At 37.5% G+C, this 21,467-nt stretch overlaps 1 long non-coding RNA gene across 1 annotated transcript; it reads right to left on the bottom strand.

Moving 5' to 3' along the window:
• Window positions 1–20,122: 20,122 nt before the first annotated feature.
• LOC131521863 (uncharacterized) lies at window positions 20,123–21,163 on the bottom strand. The gene is made up of 3 exons (XR_009266385.1): window positions 21,068–21,163; window positions 20,529–20,675; window positions 20,123–20,354 (listed from the first exon to the last, which is right to left on the bottom strand). It is a non-coding gene; the product is annotated as an uncharacterized LOC131521863 (long non-coding RNA).
• Between the last annotated feature and the right edge of the window lie 304 nt (window positions 21,164–21,467).

The raw sequence follows: 21,467 nt of genomic DNA, 5'->3' as shown, positions 1-21,467 counted from the left end.
AATTTAGTTAGGACCACTGATCTATATATATATGACTGCTCATTACGTTCTAAACTGCCGACAGGCATGTGAAGCCACCGGAAGTGTTCGATCCGCCATCTTACTATTCCCTACTGGCAGAAAGCACCATTGAATCACAGCTAAAACACTGCCCTAATATCACCCGATTTGAAGCGAATCAGTCACACAGGATTAGTTTTTATGTTAGGTGTATGTAAATTAATTTTTACTTCAGATGTTATCGGCAATGTTTATGGTCTTTTTGGGCAGGATAAGCGATAAATTTAAATCGTTTAGGTGGGTGTGTCTGCTGCGCCCTGCCCTGCTGACACAGGTAATGTAACGTTAACTGATCCAACACAAAATATAGCCAAACTATTTATGTACGTAATTATTCAGGAATTATTAAACATGAACGTATTAGTATCAGCAATTGATTTGAATATTCAATGAATACAATAGCCTCTGTTATTTTATCTATGTTGTACTAAAAATTAAAGCTTAACTTCCATCATCTTGGAAATAAAGCTTCATGTCTTTAAATCCATACTGTATGTAGTCAGTTATTTCTCTAAATAAATTATGATGTGTATATTTTTAATGTCCTGATTGAGCAGCATGTATTTCAGATACTCCAAGATCGCGCAAATATGCTACAAATACTTAATATGCAGCATGCGTCTTTCAAATTTGTTGTCCATTTGTTTTAATGCAAGAAAGATCAGTTGACCTCAAAACACTCAAAACAAGCTTTAGTAAACTTGTTATTCATATTAAAGTCCGTTCAAGTGCATGAATTCTTTGCTCATATGGCAGTAACTTACCCGCCAAGTTTTGAAACTATTAAATGGCGGGACATTTTGAAACGCTGAACGTGGCTAATGTCTGATGTTAAATTGTCATTACATATTGGATCGTTAGTTATAAAAATTGCACCTATCCAGACGAATGGACAGTTACGCCCCTATGTAGTAATATGATGCAGCTAAGTCAAAGTAAATAATATAAATTTCTCTAAATGTTTATATAAATTTAGCTAAAACCACATGGCAGACCAAGACATCACTGTTAGCCTTTACTTCTCAGCTTCCAGACCATTGTCTCAGTGGAACATATACTGTAATGTGTGAATGTAATACAAAGTATTTGAATATTTATTTATTTTTTAATTGTGGTTTCAGGTCAGGTGGAAAGACTGGAGATCTACAGCAGATGAGCATGGCAATCCAGGTGTGAAACAGTGAACTTCTAACTTATTTATTTTATTTTATTTTTACCTGAAATCAGCATGGACAAGTGTTCTCATGCCATATGATAATGCAACATATACTTTATTTTATTTTCATGCAGCCGTTTATTTGTGCAAGCGGTTCTCGTTTGTGTATAATTTTCAGTTCCTATGTGGTAAGGGGTGAATAAACAAACCAAGGACCATTTAAAACCAAAATCAGTGTAAAACAGCTGCATGAAAAGATGTCTGTGAATTTTATTGTATGAGGAGAAGCACTTTTAAAGAAATCTACATTATGTAATGTGTGAAATCTCTGGCACTATGCCAACAGTCATTGTCATTTTAAACTGAAGCAAAAGTTTTTAGTTAAACCAAGGTGCTTGGACAAATTCTGGTTTCTAGAAATCATGAAAACATGTAAGGGTGTCTAAGGAACTGCACTCCAGTGGTTCAAGTCTTCCCTCACAGGTAGGTCCTTCAGGGTGTTGTGGAGGGGTGAGGTGTCCAATTCGTAATATCTAGCTTCTGGGGTACCTCAGGGCTCAGTGCTTGGAACACTTCTCTCCATGTACATGTCATGACTATGGGTCTGTCATTCAGTAATATGGCTTTTCATATCACTGCTATCTAGTGTTGTCAAAAGTACTAACTTGGGTACCAAGTCGGTACTGAAATTTAAAAAATGTGACGATGCCAACATTTACCCTGGCATCCCAGCATTTCACTGACTTGATACCAAAGTCCGTCTTGTTAGATGTAAAATCTGGGTTATTCCAAATCGGGGTGTATTTAGATGGTGCATAAGGGGAGTTTGTGATTTGATGGAATTTCCACCAGGCTGTCAGAGCTGCTGCTATTGTCGGCATTTTAAAACAATGATGCTCTTTGATTGTTTGATTGTAGAAGGGTAGATCTGAAGTATTAATGTCCTTACAAATTGTTTGTTCAACATCTAGCCATGTGTTTTCTGATGGGTTAGGGTAGTGCTGGGCGGTATACCGGTTCATACCGAATACCGGTGTTTATTTTTCTTATGATATGAATATTTAAAATACCGCAATACCGGTGTCATTTAAATAACGTTCGGAACGCGACATGTTTGAGAGGGGTTTCTTTTCACTATTGCATTGTGGCAAGAACGCAGCTGTATGTGTTACTAAGCGTGAAAGTTCTGAAGCTGTAGAACTAGTAGAACGTGATGACACAGAAGAACTCATCCACAATATCCACCGCCCGCTGCCATCAGCTCCCGCGTCTCACACACACGAGCGTGACTTTAGCACTATATTTAGCAACTTTCAGACCCTTTTAGCGGCTTTTTTTACATAGAACATACAAACTGACAAACCTAGCGACTTTTTTGGATAAACCTTAGCTATGGTTCAGTTGGAAGATGTCTCCAGTGCTGCCCCGCGAGCGCGAGATCTGACTCCTGGCGCAGTGTCGCCTCTCTCGGCGTCTGTTCTGTGCAGCGAGCGGCAGCGAAGCACCGCATTCAGCTGGCCGTACCGCAGCAGACTCGTCAATAAATGAGTACAAAACAGTGTTTCCAAGCACCTGCTGCTAACTGACTGTTTGGAATTATAAATATGAGCATAGTTCGTATGTTAATATTATGCACTTTTTTTATTTTTTATTTTTTTAGTTTGTTACTCAGACGCAGGCAGTGCACTGCATGAGACAAAAAAGTAATATAGCCAAAACCACCGCATAGCCACTCTTTAGTGTAACGTTAGATGCATGTTGATTTTATCAGACGATGTCGCGATTATAAATGAGAGTGACTCCTGGTTAACATGTAGGCTATTAATGAGTCGTGTTTAGTCACTATTTAGTGTGGAATATTTCTACAATATTCGCTCATCATGACAGTAAAATAGGGCATTCTATCAACTGAGTCAATCAACTGCAGTTTTTCCTCTCTCAATCAGTACAAAATGTGGTTAACACCCGGTCATACATGAAAAAAATAAATACCGTCATATACCGTGAAACCGGTATAATTTTGAAAAATACCGTGATATAAATTTTTGGTCATACCGCCCAGCACTAGGTTAGGGTGAATCCATTTGTGTATATTTTGGAGCTGATTGGCCAGAAAGTAGTGGTAAAAATGTGGTGCTTCCAGTCCTCCTTGTGTTCTTAGTTTCTGTAGGGTAGTCAATTTAATTCTTGGAGTCTTGTTTTTCCAGTAGAATTTGGTAATGATTGAATCTAGTGATTTAAACCAGGCAAGGGTGGGTTGTGTTGGTGTCATTGTAAATAAATAGTTTAATTTAGGGAGTATAGTCATTTTAATTACTGATATTCTGCCCATAATAGAAAGTGGTAGGTTCATCCAGCGTTGAAGATCATCGGCTATTGTTTTAAGTAGTGGAGTGTAGTTGAGTCCAAACAGCTCTGACAGCCTGGGGGAAACATTAATACCCAGATATGTGATGTGATTGGTGCACAGAGGAATTGGTGGTGTATGGGATGTCACATCCAAACTGGTGGAATGTAATGAAAGTATAGCAGATTTACTCCAGTTGATTGAGTATTCAGAAATATTTGAGAAAGAATCAATGAGTTTAATCGTTCTTGTAACGATGATGGAGGGTCTTGTAAATATATTAATATATCATCGGCATAAAGACTTATTTTGTGGTGTATATTTAGTGTTTGAATTCCTTTTATGTTGCTGTTTTGACGGATTGGCTGCTGCTAATGGTTCAATGAAAATGGTGAAAAGTGAGGGGAGGGCAACCTTGTCTAGTCCTGCGGTGCAGTGTGAAGATCACGTAGCTTCACACTGCACCGCAGGACTAGACAAGGTTGCCCTCTTCACTTTAGTCCATTAGTGATGACAGTGGCTGAAAGTGATGTATATAGAATTTTAATCCAATTAATGAATGACTCCCCAAAACCAAACCTCTCCAATGTGGAAAACAGGAATTTTACTCTAGTTTACTCTATCGAAAGCTTTTTCTGCATCAAGAGTGACTATGATGGTTTTGGCTTTATGAATTGATGAATAATGCATTAAGTTAAAAAGTCTATGTGTGTTGTTAGATGCAAGTCTACCTTTAATGAAACCAGTTTGGTCTGGATGGATTATAGATGGTGTGACTTTTTCTAATCTATGGGCTAGTGCTTTGGCGATGATTTTAATGTCTACATTTATTAGGGAAATTGGACGATAGCTTGACGGTAGTGTTGGGTCTTTATTGGGTTTGAGAAGGAGTGAAATTGTGGCTGTGTTCATATTATCTAAAAGTTTAGATTTTTCTTTTGATTCTTTTATCATTCGGATAAAGAGTGGTGATAAAATGGACCAAACGTGTTTGTAGAACTCAGCAGGGAATCCATCAGGACCTGGTGCTTTATTATTCGGCATGAGTTTGAGGGCTTTAAAGTAGTTATGTTCTGTTAACGGGGATTCAAGAGTATTTATTTGATGTTTACTAAGTTGAGGTAGGTTGATATTGTTGAGAAATGAATTGATGTCTTCCTGAGTTGGGTCTTTTTCAGAAGAATATAATTTACTGTAAAAATTTTGAAAAATGTTATTTATTTCTTCTGGTGAATTGGTGGACTTCCCTGCTGTGTCTGTAATAACTGCTATTGTAGTTTTTTCCTTATTATGTTTGATTTGATTTGCCAAATATTTACCAGATTTGTTACTGTGATGGAAGTTTTCTTGTCTTAGCCTTTGAATTAGGAATTGGGTATGTTTATTAATTAATTTGTTTAACTGAAGTTTATATTTTCTTAATGTATCCTGTGTTTTTTTCTGTTGGGTTATTTATATTGGAGTCTTCTAGTTTTTTGATTTTTTGTTCCAGTTCAGCTTGTTGTTCCTTCTCTTTCCTTTTTTTGTAAACGCAGAATGAAATAATTTTTCCTCTTAGTACTGCTTTCCCTGCTTCCCACAGAAGAGATGGGGATAATTCTGGGGAGTCATTCATCTCTAGAAAGCATGCCCACTCTCTTTTAAAATAACTGTCAAAGTCATGGTCTTTCAGAAGAGATGTGTTAAATCGCCATCTAGTAAAGGGTTTATGTGGACTATTTATGTTCCATTTTAATGTTACTGGGGAATGATCACTAATAACTATTGGATGGATCTTTGATTCAGAAATATTTGATATGATAGAATTACTGGTAAGAAAGAAGTCAGTGCGGGAATATGATCGGTGGACTGGTGAGAAAAATGAATATTCTTTAACGTTAGGATGCTGTAAACTATCGCCAAGACCAAAATCACTCATGAACTGTTTTATGGTTTCTGCAGACTTCCAGATATGTTTATTGCCTAAACTGTTAGATCTATCTATTGTTGAGTCTAGAACTGTGTTGAAATCACCTGCTATTATGACTGGACAGTTAGAAATATTTGAAATAGAAGAAAAAAAAGTCTGAAAAAAAGATGGGTCATCTGTGTTTGGGCCATATAAATTGCCAATAGTAATTGGGCTATTATTAATTGTGATGTTTATGATAATGAAACGTCCCTCGGGGTCAATAACGGTGGTGTTATGAACAAATTAAACTTATTAGAATGCCTACTCCTCTCTGTTTTGTGTTGTAGTGAGCCGAGAATAAATGACTGTACTTTGATGATTTAATTTTGTTATGATCAGATTCTGATAGATGTGTTTCTTGCAGAAGGCATATGTCGGCTTGTAGTTTATTTAGATGATTAAAAACTTTAATCCTCTTTGTCTGAGAACCAAATCCACGAACGTTCCAGGTTTCAAAATTGATAGTTGAAAAGTGAACAGCGATATATATTAATGTGTGGGCCTGTTAGTACTGTATATGTATAAATGTGAGTGTATGTATTCGAAGGGATACGGCGGTGCATATGTGTGTGTGTATAACAACGCAATGTTGTTGGTAAACTGACAAAACTACAGATACATAATTGACAGAATGTACACAGAAGGACAGCACTAACAAAACAAAAACCATTCAATTTAAACATAAGGTGGAACATGGGAAGGTGCAAAAACAAGAGCACATCTTATATATTAGAGAGAGAGAGAGAGAGTTATCCTAATGACAGTTATCGGGAGTGAAATGTTCAGAAAAGCCAGGGGGTAATGTCCTTATCGCGATATAGTTGTCCATCTATGTATAATTTGTCCACTGTAATGATTGCTCTTTTTCCTTAATTTATTTTCTGTTTTCGGATTGGGAAAAGTTGCTTTCGAAGTTCAAGAATGTCCTTTGGGTACTGCTCGTTGAGTCCGTAGTTTGTGCCTTTAAGTTGTCTGCCTTGCCTCTGAACCAGTTCTTTGTGTTTATAGTGTTCGAATTTTGCGATGATCGGTCGTGGTCTAGTTGTTGTTGTTTTGAGATCTGATACGGTGAACACGGTGAAAGGTGATGATCTGTACCGTTTCAGGCTGGTAATTTGAGTTGTCTTGACTGATTTCTCGGGGTCGTCTGGAGTTTGTTCTGGGATTCCTGTGAAAACTATATTGTCCCTCATGCTGCGCGTTTGCAAATCCAAAATGTTTTCTTTCATGGTTTTGTTTTCTGCGACGACGGAAGTGAGTTGAGTGGTAAGTGCATGAACTGAATCCTTTAAAAAGTAATTTTCTTTAGTGAGAGTGTCTATCTGTTCTTGGCTGAATTCTAAGCTCTGCCGCAATTCCTGGATATCCTTGTGTATAACTTCAATCAATGCGATCCTGGTATCAAGTCCGGATAGTTTATTTTCGATGGAAAGTAGAATGTCGCTTACCTCAGTGCAGCAAGGCAGTTTAGGTGATGTGGATGGTGTATTACTTGGACTGGAAGGCGAGTCGGGACGAGGTCTCTTGGAGATTGGAGTTGAGTTACCTTTACTTTTCTTGTTGTGATCTGGTTTGTCCCTGTTCATGGTGCAGCAGAGTGTATTGTAGGGTGCGTCGATATACTCCTCGAGATAATCCAGGTTGTAAAATGGTATAGTCCAGTTTTGAAACGGGGGGACAGTGAGATGAAAGAAGTGGGTGAAAAGACGAGAGAAAGAGAAAAAAAAAAAAAAAAGTATAGATATTCGAATGCTTTATCCTGGAGTTGTTTACAGTCTAGCAGACGGGAGCCGCCATCTTGGATCACGCACCGATGTAGTACGTCCGAATTCCATTCATACTACCCTCATTCATACTATATAGAACATACTTTTTTAACGGTCGAGTAGTACGTTCGAATTCAAATGTAGTACCTACACAAGTAGTATGCGATTTCGGACGCAGCCATGGTCTCTTATACTCAAATAATAACCTCTCCCTTCTGAGTATGACCTAAACCATTTTGAAAATTGAAACCAGACTGAAAATTGTCCAGTTATCCATTTGAGTTTAAGAAGTTGTTCAGCAGCTGATTGAAAACAACATTTTCAATGATTTTACCTATAAAAGGAAGATTTGACATTGGCCTATTGTTGCTCAGTAAGGTGTTATCCAGATTTTTTCAGGAGGTGCTTAACAACTGTAGGGAGTCTGACTCTGGGGAGTTTGTTAGTCTCTCAACAGTAGGAAGAAAAAGAGCATGCATGTTGATGCTGTTTATAAGGTTTGAGAACAAGGTTTGTCTAGCTGTGACTAGTTCCAGCACGAGGGCTGTATTTATAGATGTTAGTCAATTTCAAGTTTCGTGTTCTGCCACATCTGCTCAGCTTTTCTGCATTGTCTTTTCATACTCTGTACTGCTGTTGAGTTTCTCCAAGCTGCTTTCTGTCTTGTCTTCTTTCCGACCTTCACAGGAGCAATTTCTTCAATAACATTCTTAACTTTTGAGTTAAAAGAATCATGGAGAAGATCAACAGTTTGCAGTTATGCTTGGTGTTCAGGTCCGTCCTTTGGGCAGTGCAACTGGTGTGGTTGCACCAGGCCCCACACTTTGAGGGGGAGCCAGCACCCCCGGCCCCCGGAACACGATCGCGACCGAGGGGGCCCCGCTACCAACTTCACACCGGGCCCAGCGTCAGCTAAGGATGGCCCTGTTGGTGTTAAATATAGTCTTCATAAATGCCACACAAGTGTTCTCATTTATGCATCTCTTTCTGACATATTGAGATTCAGTAGTAGGAAAAACAAATCCTTTTAAAATCAGAGAGAAGCAATGTCTTGGCCATGCATGCCACATAGTGTAGATGTAAACTCCAGTGACATTGGGCAGATGAATCTCATTTGCTCCAAATAAAGTCAATTTCTTTATCATTCCACCTTCTGGTTCTGGTTTTCAGCTTTTTGTAAATCTGTGGCCTTACAGATTTACAAAAAGCTGAAAACCAGAACCAGAAGGTGGAATGATAAAGAAATTGACTTTTATTTGGAGCAAATGAGATTCATCTGCCCAATGTCACTGGAGCTTACATAAATTATAAACAAGATAACACTGTTACATTCTTTGGAAAATATCATTATACAATTAGGTAATTAGATCAAATAATCTCCATATACCCAAAGTAACGGCCAAACAAATTTGTTCCAAAAAAGTGTTTTGTTAGTTTTTCATTACCCACTATCAGTTTTATCTTCTTTTATTTGCACAGTGCAGAAAAGAAAGAACGAGGATGTGTCTTATGATTTCTGAGAAGCATGTGGTCAATAGTATAGGTAAACCTAAGTAAGTAATTCATTGTAAATAAATATAAATATAATTAATATTTACATTTAAAAACACAAGCCAAAATATTGAATAAATGAACACAGACAGAATGTGAAATGTGTACGACTTACAAAAACAGGTGTTCAGTCTGCTTTCTACTGAGTTCTGAGAGTGTAGCTTCTTTGTGAGCCTGCAAATGAACATTTCAATAGCAGATCTGCAGATATGGTTCTGTTGTTAGTAGGGTACAACGGGGCTAAAGGCGCCCCGGGGTAAAAGGCGCCTTTGATATTATTTTCATCTAAACCACTAGATGGCACAAAAACATGGTTTAGCACTTTCCAAAACGTTGGGTGTGTCCGAAATCACATACTTCCTTACTATATAGTATGCGAAAAACAGTATGCAAGGCGAGTATGTCCAAATTCATAGTATTCAAAAAACAGTAGGCGAGAAGTACTCGGATAACCTACTGCTTCTGCCCGAATTCTGTAGTAGGCAAACGATGGACACTTTACTATCCCATGAGGCCGCGGGAGAGGAGGCGTCATTCGAAAATGGCGGAAAGCCGTGATGCGTTTATTGTGGTTAAATAATTGTACTTGTTTAACATCATCCAAGTAAACAACTGATTTGTTGAAGGTTTAAACGATGTAAACAGATTAAACGATTTTGTGAATTGGGTATAAAAAGCTCTTTAATCATTATTATTACCGATCAGATGGAGTTAATGTTAACCTCAATCTAGTACATTGTTAACGCTGCTTTCCTTAAACAGATGGTTTGTTAAGTAATTTAATGAGAAAGTTACAAAACTTAAGGGAATTAAAGCGATTTTATTTCTCTTTTACCAGTGATATTTTGATATATTTTTTTTTCTTTTTTGATACATAGCAAACTATTAATAATCGCCTCAGCTTGTCAATGTAGCATTGATAGATAGGCTTTCCTGTATATATAGGTGAGCTATAGGCTTTCCTGTAGCTCAAATAGTAGAGCATGGCGCTAGCAACGCCAAGATCATGGGTTCGATTCCCAGGGAAAGCAAGAGCTGATAAAATGTAAAAACTGTAACTTGAATGCAATGTAAGTCGCTTTGGATGCAATGTAAGTCGCTTTGGATAAAAGCGTCTGCTAAATGCATAAATGTAAATGTAAATGTAATGATCATGAATCATCACTAATGTTTAAATCCTGTTTTTATGTTACAGGGACTGATGAACACACCTGTGTTGTGTAGTGGCTAATAAAGCCCTCTTCACTTGAAAGCATAATGCTGCTATCAAAGGGTTTAAGTAGGTATACAAACGAATGTTAATAGTAACTACACACTCTTTTACATTTATGTTAGGATCTACATTGATTTATGCTTTTTAGCAAGTTTTATTATAACATTAATATATTTTCAGTAGCTATATTTTGTCAGTTGCAAAGTTCTTAATATGTGGCTTTGCGTAACTATTTTTAAAGCACTTGTGTGCACACTGATTTTGTAGCAGTTGCTTTTTAAGCAAGCAAAATCTTAACATCTGAAGAATGTTGTCTTGAGAATGGGTGCCACACTTTAGAGAAATAGGCTACCCATACACCACAAGTGAAATGTATTTTCTTTATTTATTTATATTTAATTTCTACATGGATAAGAGCACAAAGCTTTAGGTCAAAACCACATACATTTTGCATAAAGTAGTATAATAGAAATAGAGCTTAAAGCAACACCAAAAGGAAATTTCTTAAAACATTTTTATGATATTGTCAGGCTAATGAACTTCAGCAGCTTCAGTTAGGTAACTTTCACAGACAGGTTTAAAAAAAACTTCAAATACATAAATATAACTTCAAAACAATATAAAAATGTTTTTTTCTTCCCTGTGTGTACAAGATGAGGACTTTAAATTTGGGTAGCAAAAATGAGTGGGAAAAAAAGTGGAAATCCAACATTTACCTCAGGAATAAAGTAATAAATTTGTCAAATTAAATTTGTGATTATGTTGCTAGACTTTCCTTTATAAAGCCTGCAGAAGCCCTGAAAATGCTGCTTCCTTTTTCATCACAAGGGCTACCAGTGGCCATAGACGTTGGAACAGAGGGGAGGGGCCCCCTCTAGGTTTTTCGTTGTTTTTGTTTTCCGTTTTATATATATATATATATATATATATATATATATATAAATACAGAATCTGAATTAAAATGTGTTTGATTTAAGCCTACATTTCAAAATTTTGTGTCATAAAATTTCTTGTTTTTAAGCAAATGTTGAATTTAGCCAGAGACAGGCGTGCTGTCATATATCACAACTTTTCAGTGTTTTCAACCACATACTGTTTATTTTAGGTTTCAGACATATAAATGCACATAAGTACTAAAAAAACAATGCATTTAGAGTTTGTAAAATACACACTGATGTCTATGGAAGAGGTAATAATAATCATTTCCATTATAATTCGACACGTTTTATTCATATCAGATACACATTGTGTAAGTAACTTTAATGTTTACTCTATTCTTCTCCCAGTTCACCAGCCACTTACTTTTAAGTATTTCAGGAGAAGTGCATGAATTCACGTGTTGTAAATCCAACAGATCCGATTCTCTGAACTGCGTCTGCGGCACAAACTAACATCGCGGCGCCCATCGCACATACAGCTCAACTAACGCGATCGTTATAAAGGTGTTTAAACAACAATACACTTCCACTTGCATGTATTTGACAATCGGAATATCAGATATTTCATGCCATAGTTAACACATTTGTGAATATTCTGAATAAAAAAGGAAAAATGACATAAAAGCAGTTTAAGCAGATCATTCATTCAGCGCTGTTGCTGCTGCGGTGTGTCACGTGACAAGCAATGACGCGTCACCATGGAAACCATAAAGTGACACATTCTATATTACCCCCCCCCCTCAAAATACAGTTCCCACGTCCCTACCAGTGGCAGTGCACCTCTAACCAGGGGCGTAAATTTCATCTGACAGTAGGGGGGGACAATAAACATAAAATTTCTCAAGAGCAATTTTTGAAGGGGACACAAATAATACAGCCAAAATTGTACTTGTAAGGATAGATATGTGTACACAGCATGTGTACATAGCATGGAGACTGTGTTTAAATGAGTTTATGGTTCACCACGCGGTCATATTATAATTATTATTTTGCGTCATCCATAGTATTTTAGGTTTCGTCTCTTTCGCATTAATTCAACCGCATTAAACCCACTGATCTGCCACTTAACATCATAGTGAACCAAACCCAACACATAGGTCTACAATATTAGCCTAATATAAGTTCACACACAGGCGTATCGCCATGTTAGTTGTAGTGGGTGACAAGCTACGATATTAAGCTTGTCAAACTTATAATCGCTCATAGAAAATACATCAGATGTCATAATTTTTTTGTCATGACTAATTTATTAATGATCCAGCATCATCTGTATTAAAGATAAAGAATCATTTCACTCGATGTTTAAAGAGAATAAAATAGCCTTGACAGCCTACTTACACATAACTAACTTGCTCTCTCTCACCGGACTCGTGTGTGTGTATCGGTAAAGAAGGAAAGCAGGCAGTGGACCAAACTACTGTGAGGAAAGGGAGGGGGGAATCAAAACATTTCTGAATTTAAAACGTTTTTTTGCGTTTATTTTGTTTTACTAATCACACAATTATTTCAAGTATATGTCCATTATATTATTTTCAATACACAGAGTCACTTGTAATGATATTTTTAGGGGGGACAAGCCTCAGATAGGGGGGGTCCTGTCCCCCCCGTCCCCCCCGGGATTTACGCCTATGCCTCTAACCACTGATACTGAACTTAATGCATCACAATACCCTGTGGACTGTGCCCACACACACACCTACATATTAACTAACTTACACAAGCTTAAGCGATAACAATATAAGAACATGAACTGATTTGCAGAGTCTAATTTTCCTGCAGGTGGATACAGGCGGCCAGTGTAAACAGGGCTGTTCTTCAGCACCCTGGCGTTGTGCACAGACCTGGGATACCCAACAAAGATATCGAGGAACTTCCCCTGGTGGTCAGAGATGGCCTGCAGCTGAACAGAATGAAACAGCTTCCTGTCGAAATAGTGTTTGGCGTCACTGGTGGTTCAATTCGGATGTGACACACATCTATTGTTCCAGCTACCACATGGACAGCTGGAGACCCACCTAGCTGGGCAAAACCTGCTTTTTTAACGGTCGAGAAGTACATTTGAATTCAAATGTAGTACCTACACAAGTAGTATGCGATTTCGGACGCAGCCGTTCACTTTTCAAGATGCACGTGTACAGTGGCGTGCACAGACATCCTGTGGGGCAGGGGCGGAAGGACCAAAAAGGGCACAAAAAAAATTAAAATAAAAAATTACTTCAATAAACATAACCAAATGTGGTTTTTGTACAGATTTTAAACTTAATTATTTATGAAATTACCTGTATTTAAAGCAGTATTCGTCTTTCTGCTGTCTTTTTAAATATTTGAATGACTTCCTCACGATTAATTGGAATGTCTCGCTCAATGGAGAGTAGCAGTAGGTCAGAAAGCCTCTCTTCATTACACAGACTTCGAAGACTGGATTTCACAAGTTTTAACTTGGAAAATGACCTCTCAACTGTAGAAGTGGAGACAGGTAATGTTGCATACATTTTTAGGAGTTCAGAAAGACAGGGGAAAACAGACTCAATCTCATTGTCTTTTAGGCACTTTAGCATTTCCTGCACATTACTTTTGGTGAAGGAGTAGGATGCATGAAACACTAAGTTCTGTGAAGACCTTTTCTTCCTCAATCCCGTAGAACTTACTAACTGTTCTGACAAGTTCAGCATCACCAGGTTCTACTCCTTTTGACCATTTGGATGCTACTGTCAGACTGTGTAAGCCTTTGAGGATAATGCCAGTTGAACTATTATCCTTTCCTTTGAATCGTCTGAGCATCTCTTGAGTAATGGTATCCAAAAATGTGTAGTACACCCTTGTTCGGTAGATCTCCTCCAAATTCTCAGGGTGATGGTCTTCTTCTGTTGACTTGGAACTGTGCTTATACCTTGCAGGTATTTTTCTGGGTCTTGACTCACCAGGTATTTTGTCAGGAAACTCAATTCCAGCAGCCTCAGCTAGGGGTGGGCGCTATACCGGTATTAACATGACTGCCAGTATTATGTTGTGCCATGATATGGATTTTGCTATACCGTGGATACCGTTACATATTCATGGATTTCATTGGATGGACAAAGATTTTTTTCCCCGCGGGCATTACTGCATCATCAGAGAGAGAAAGATGCCCCGTTTGATCGGACATAAATCAGAACCGGATAGTTTTTGCTCCAAACACACGATTGGCTCTTCGAAACTGCACACAAACTGATGTGAATTGGGGGCAGGGGTTAATATGAATGAGTATCTGAAGGGAACTCTCTTCAGAAAACTTTAGATGGCATTTTCTTTTTCTCTTACCTCCGTGTTCATAAGCGCAGAGCAGCTTTATTTACAGCGGTAACCAAAGCAACGCTAAATTGAGGTCATAAGCGCCATCTGCTGTCAGAGAGTGAATCTGCATGTTCTTTCAGTCCATTTTCTGTTTTTCTTTCGCGCAGGTGTCTTATGTAGCATAATTTCACACATCTAAAGTAAGACCATTCTATTTTTGCCTTAGATCTTGAAATCATGTTTTTTTTTCTTTTCTAGTTATAAGATTAAAGTATATTTTGCCTGTAATTTAACTAAGGTCTACTAAAATGTGATTCCTTTTTTCCCCTCATATCGCAATATAATATCGATATCGTCTGGACAGTGGAAAATATCGTGATATGAATTTTAGCTCATATCGCCCACCCCTAGCCTCAGCCCGTTCCTTTGCTTTTTCAAAGACAACCTTGAATTCACTTTCTGTCCTCGGTTCTTGAAGCCTTTTTAGCACTCCTTCCACCAGTGTGTATGACACTGCTAGATCCACATCTTTACGCTGAAGAGCAGCTGAGGCAACAGCAGTCTCCTGAAACACTGGGGTGGCCACTTCCAAACAAAGCATAAACTCAAAATTTATGCTGCGAAACAACATTAGAGCATCACCTTCAGCTGGATCAGGTGGATTGCTGTCTGAGATTTTTTTCAACAGCTGCATAACTGCAGAAAAGACTTTCTGCAGAGCTTTTAAGGCATTTTCACGACAGGCCCAGCGTGTGTCACTCAGCTGTTTTAATTTCCAGGTTTTCTCTCCAGCATACAACAACTTTTGCATTTCTATGAATGCAGCATGACGCTTGCTAGAAGAAGACAGGAAAGTGTAGAGCCTCTCTACCAAATAAAAAAAAAATTTTTAGCGCTCCTTTATTTGCATGTCATGGACAAACCGTACCACAAAGGAACCTTGCTCTGAGTGTGACACATCGGTAGTTTCATCCAGAAAAATTGAAATATCTTGGCCTCATTAATCTCTTTCAGAATGACATTCCTCACTTGTGTTCCAAGAGATCGTATTAGGTCATTTTGGGTCCTATTGGATAAAAGTGTCACCTGTGGCTTCTTCTTTTGAGACTGAGTGATCTGTATACACTCAAGACGCATTCTGAGGATACTGTCATATTCCGTTAAGAGGTGCACAAGCTCAAGGAAGTTTCCTCTGTTAGAACTGGTGCTGCTTTCATCATGTCCCCTAAATGCCAGTCTTTGTTTTGCCAAATATACTGTGATGTCTATTAAGCGAAACAGGATTTCTCTGTTCTTCTGTCTTTCTTTTCATTTTGTAAATCACATTCTGCAGCCTGAGCTTTAAAAGCTTCAACTAAAGGCACCTTTCTATAGTTGGCCCACCTCACCATACTGATCATATGGGCTTCAGTGGCTGCATGCTCATGGATCTTTTCAACAGCCTTCTTCCAGTTGACAACTCCAGTTGTTCTCCACACAGTCCTAGCTTTAAACTTGTCTTCTGTCAAGAAGAGACGACAACTAAAGCAGTACATGACATCTTTTTCCACAGAATACTCCAGCCAGTTGTTACCAGCATACCACTGGCTCTGAAAAGTCCGTCCTTGTGGATTTTTAGGAAAGCCAGCTACTGGTTGACATGGCCCAAGAGAGCAGCAGAACTGTATATAGTTGCTATTAAGCTTTATTTTAAGCTGTTCAACATGAGCTGGGTCTGTTTGGAAACTGTAAGGCCATCAAGGATGGGTAATTGTCTTGTTCATTTGTACCCTGAACCTGGTATTCAATATCTGCTTCTGCAGCTCCTTCCTCTGTTATCTCTCTATCCTTTTCTTGAATCATCTCTCCTTGTACCTCCCTTTTCATCCCTTCCTCTTCCTCATTGGCTCTAACCTCTCCTTCATCTTTCTCACTTGTCTCAACTGCTTTCCCTTGAATCTCTTCAATACTCTCCTTATCTGAACTGCAACTCTCTATGAAAAACTAATTTCATTACATTATTTTTATATTAAAGGGATAGTTTGCCCCGAAATTAACATTACTTATTCTGTGGAACATACAATTTAATTACATAATAATTTTGCCCATATATTTAATGGAAATGGGGACTCAATGTATGGACAAAACAAATCTTGTAAATATTCCACAGAAGAAAGTCATACAGATTTGTTCGCTAAATTAAATTTGAAGTATACAATTATTCTGTTTGAGTCAGATACAAAGATTAAACCTGAATGTAAATGAAGAAAATCAATCGATAATTAAGTAAAGTGCTTTAGTATGTATTAAAAGTAGGATTTTTGGGGTAATATTAGTAAAAAAAAAAAAGAAAAAATCTTTTTTTCTGGTGGATACTGGCACATAGTGTAGTCAAACAATATAATCAGCAGGTCCCCAGAGCAAACAGAACCTGAATCACAGATTTTCAAAGACAGGATTCTAAAAAAATAAATAAAAAAAAGGGCCTATTTTTTTATGTTTATCGTAATATTTTAAAAGCATACAATGCTATTTATGACGTTTTGCAATCTGATTTAGTAAATTTGAAGGGTTTCCTGTACAATGACACTAGCTTTTTAAATTCCCTACACTGTATGTGTCTAGGGTGAATATTTAAACTTGGGTGTGTTAAATTCAGGCGGAATTCCAAAATATGCCTTAGAGTGGAAGAGGTTAAGATAATTAAAGCAACAGTTTTTAAATAATGAAAGAATATGTAAAAGTATGGTATTTGGGGTAAAAAGTGCCCCTGCTGCTGGGGCTAAAGGCCCAGTAATTAACATGATAATTAATAGGCTGACTTTTCCATTTGTTGACATGACATGGTTAGATTCATATGGTGACTATCATATATTATGTTGGGTGTCCATATTAGAGATAATCACCATGTTTAGAATGAAACCATATTTAAAAACATGATATCTATCATATCATATAATAAAATATCATTATGTTGTTACTACTGTAAATATATATTCAATTATTATTGGATCTCCTTCGATACTTTAAGAATCTTTACTTATTAAAATGATTTTATTTCTGTATTTTAAAATATATTTTTATATTAACATTTTAATGACAGTATATTTATTGAACAAAAAGTAATTATTTTATTTTTCAAAATAAGCAGAAAATAGTACAAACTTTGCTAAAGTGATTGTTTCTAACAAGTATTAACTTAGACATTATTTTTAAAAAAACATTATTTTAGCTGAAGTATTTGTATCAATACCGTGGGCCTTTTACCCCGTGTGTGGGGTAAAAGGCCCCCTTTGTCACCTCATACATTTATACGATTTTTAAACAAAATAAACAACTCGAATGATTTATTTTCACACAAAATCTGTTGCTCCATTAATGTTCAATACAATGTATATATATATTTGCAATTATACATTTTAGGCGCAGTGAATAGAACATTTTTTCTTAAGGTGGGCCTTTAGCCCCGTTGTACCCTACTTGTCCTATTTTATTATGTCATGTTTTTCACATAACTAACAGACATTTGTAAGGAGTGAAATTATTTCCTTATTGTAACAAAGTCAAAGTCAATGTTCAGGAAGGAAGAGGACGAGGTCGGTTTGACTGTCGCTGGGGTTTATTTAGCTTCTCTTGTAAACAAAAAGTCGCGCTATCAGCGCTCAATATAACACAATGCATACGCAATATAAAGTTCGGCTCTCCTGAGCAATAAAGGGTTCCACGCCCGCACAATCCCCAGCCAGCAGCCAGCAGCCAGCAGTTGGTCTCTCTCTCTCTCCCCTCTCTGACGTTCCCAGGTGTCTTTATGCGGTCTCCCCACGCCACTTACGGGAACAAGACACAGGTGTTTGTCATTTGCACTTGACCCACTTACTCACCGCTCGTCTCCCAGCGAGATGGTCCTCACTGCAGAACACAAGATCCAGGGGGTGGTGTTGGATCTAGATCCAACTCCTCCCACCTTACATAGACCTAAACCTACCCGTCTCCACCCCTAAACCTACCAATCTCCACCCCCTGGATGTGGATCCAACTCCGCCCCCTGGATCTTTTGTTCTGCAGTGAGGGGCTACTGCTCCCAGCTCTCTCTCCCGCTGCAGACCTCGCTGAACCACGCCCCCCTCGCCACACTTATGAAATGATCTCCTCATGAAACCAAGTGTTAGGAACTCACACAAAACAGATGCCATGCAACAAAACCATAAAACTAATCTGGAGAAGAGATCTCCAAAGAACACCACTCTCCTTGCTCATTTACAACCCCCTTCTCCCCCCTCTCTGCCTCTCCCTCTTTTCCCCCAAAAGGTTTCACTAAAAGTTCATTAAGAATATGTATATACCACATATCATGTATCTTGTGAATCTCTTGTTTTTCCCCTTCATGTTTGGTATCATTCTATAGGTCTCTGAGCGATTGGTAAATTGGTCTCAATTTTACAGTAGTCACTTATATTATGAGAAAGATTGAAAACTTTTGTAGAATTCTGTTCTGCTGCTGAGGGGTGTGTCTGCCTCAGGGTCTGTGAGAATGTGTATCGATCTCCAGTCAGGTGCGACCCTGCACGAGAAGCTGAATAACCAAAAGGTCTTTTATGTTTTTACAACTGATTTGAAGATTTCTTTGTTTTCTGGTCTGAGTATATAAGGGAAGTGACAAAACACTACGGGGGGATTCTGTAGTCAGAAAACCCCCATGCAGTGTGTGAGGGTCTCTGGAGCTTTCCACCAGAACTCTCGCTGCTGTGTGTCTCTCTGCTGTCAGGCATGCATTTCGTTTTTATTCAAAAGTGTAATTGTGTTAAACACATTGTGCCCATAGAACACACTGTATAGCTGTTTGTGCTTCATGTGCACATAGGCTAAGTTTATTCTTTAAAACACTTGATTGCTTTGCTGTAAGTGTTCTTTGAAATACTTAGGTAAAAGGTTGTATGCATTTAGACCATGTGTCTTGTGCTAAATTAGAATAACTGTTACATGTGTGACTATGTTAAATTTGTTTGTCTCCTGCATGGGACACTTGTCTATTCCCCATATAGCTACAGTGTCTATGTACAGGAGCAGGGTTGCCACATGGTTACAGTGTGATTCACAATTACATTATCCTTTCTAAATTGGCTTCTAATTGTTGCATTATGTAATTGGCATGATACAATTTTACCTGACTAATAAAATGTTATAATTGTTATTCTGAACTCTCCAGAAATCATTGGGTTTCTGGAGAAAACTGTGTAAACTGTGAGGAGGCTTTTGTTACCGCAAATCTATGGCCAGGATAGGTCAAACTGAAGGATAATGAATGAAAGTCCTTTCCCGTACAACTTGCTAAGTGAACAACACTTTTTTTGTCATAAGCAAGCAGAAGGCGGCAGGAAAACAGGTATTAGTCTACCTACACCCTCAGACTAGCATCAGACTGGAGAGTTTGTGAGCGTGAGACCGGCGCCTTCGGCCAACGCTAGGCTCAAAAGAGACATTAGGTCCTCATTGAGCGGATAATTGAAAGTATAGCGATTTCCAGAATAATCAAATATCTAATTTAATATACAATCGATATCTGTGATCAGTTTTTAATAAAAAATATTGCCTAAATTTAATGATCACTTGAAATTGGAGTCAGATTGAACACAGAGCTAGACTAAAATTTAAACTAAATTCTGATAAATTTAGAGGCGCAAGTAAAAGAACAAACACGCATTAAACCTTCGACCAGGCCGCTGGAGTCCACTTCTTGGGCTGGCGGGTGGATTCTTACACATTCATCTTTTATATCTCAGTGTATATAGTAATGGCTTTGACCCCCACTCCTTTACTATTATAGAAATATACTTCTGTATTTATGACTTTGTAAGGAACTAAGTAAGGAAAAATACCTTTGTCCATTGTGGAACAAATTTATTATTAAAAGGTATTAGTGGAGCACAGAGAACAAATGGTTGATGCAGCAGTTTATGATATTTCAGTAATATGCCATATACATTTTAAAAATATTTTTAAATTAAAAAAAAGAAAAAACTGAAAAAAGAGAAAATTTATACAGCAGGATAGATCATCTTGCAGTAGATGTGTTTCCGTGTCTTCAATTCCTCACCTGCGCACAGGAGGAGGGTTTGATACCTGAATGGAGAAGTTACACAAGCATGTATTAAACGAAAACAACCAAATGACTTCCTTATTTTTTTACTGCAAAGCTACAGAACAGGATAAATAGCACTTATTTTGTGATGCAACCAAAGCACATGATGTTTTACAATGAGATGAACTGGACTTAAATATGTTGAAACTGCTCACCCGAGGAGGAGTAGGAGCCCTTGGCCTTCTTGAAGCTTCAAGTTTTACGTTTTCATACACATCATTCTCATATACATTTTCATGGTTGACATTCTCGTATGTATTTTCACTCTTGTTTCCTGGAATCTTTCCATCTCCTCTAGCCTTCTGCAAATCAATAATTTATTTATAGTTTACATCCAACTATTTTTTTCCCCTTAAATTATAATCAAAACATCAGATAGAATGATGTTGTCACTTAAGCTGAAATTAAATGTAAAAGAAAATAAAATGTTCATGCTGCTGATAAACAAATGATCAGAAAAATCACAAAGTCCACTATAAACAGTGGTAATGTCTATCGTGACTGAATGTTTGTCAATATCCATAGTTTAAGTGTGATCATCAGCATGTCTTTGTGCAGTAAAATGTGAAAGATTAAAGTCCATTTGAGCTGACTGTAATAAACTCATCCCTTCTGCTATAAAAGCCATACACTCTTTAATTACATCTTAGAGATAAAAGATCAAGAGTCAAAAGAGACTCAAGAGGTTACTCACTGTCTCCTCTCTGCTTTCTGCTGTTTAAGAAAAGGAAGACAATGTATTTGATACTGAAAGAAATACTGAATTATCTGTAATAAGAATACTTAATCTGAAATCTATTATGTGATTATCAAGGTCAATCTAGATATAATTGTTGATGTCAGTTTTGTTGTTCAATCAAATCATACTAATGCTGGCATCATAAATGAATATCAAACATACCTTCACTTGCTTTTCCTTTTTGATGTTGGTTTAACTTTGGGCTGTAGCATAAAGACAAAGACATTTTATTACAACTAGTTGTCTTTACCACATTTCTGTCTCACAAAAACACACTTTATAACAGTTACAGTTACCGTGGTCATTTTATGTATGAAATATCACTATTATGTTAAGAGAATTCAGAAGTTCAGAA

Source organism: Onychostoma macrolepis, chromosome 16 (genome assembly GCF_012432095.1).
Source record: "Onychostoma macrolepis isolate SWU-2019 chromosome 16, ASM1243209v1, whole genome shotgun sequence".
NCBI classification, from domain to species: Eukaryota; Metazoa; Chordata; class Actinopteri; order Cypriniformes; family Cyprinidae; genus Onychostoma; species Onychostoma macrolepis.
This window is presented reverse-complemented; position numbering and strand designations above follow the sequence as displayed.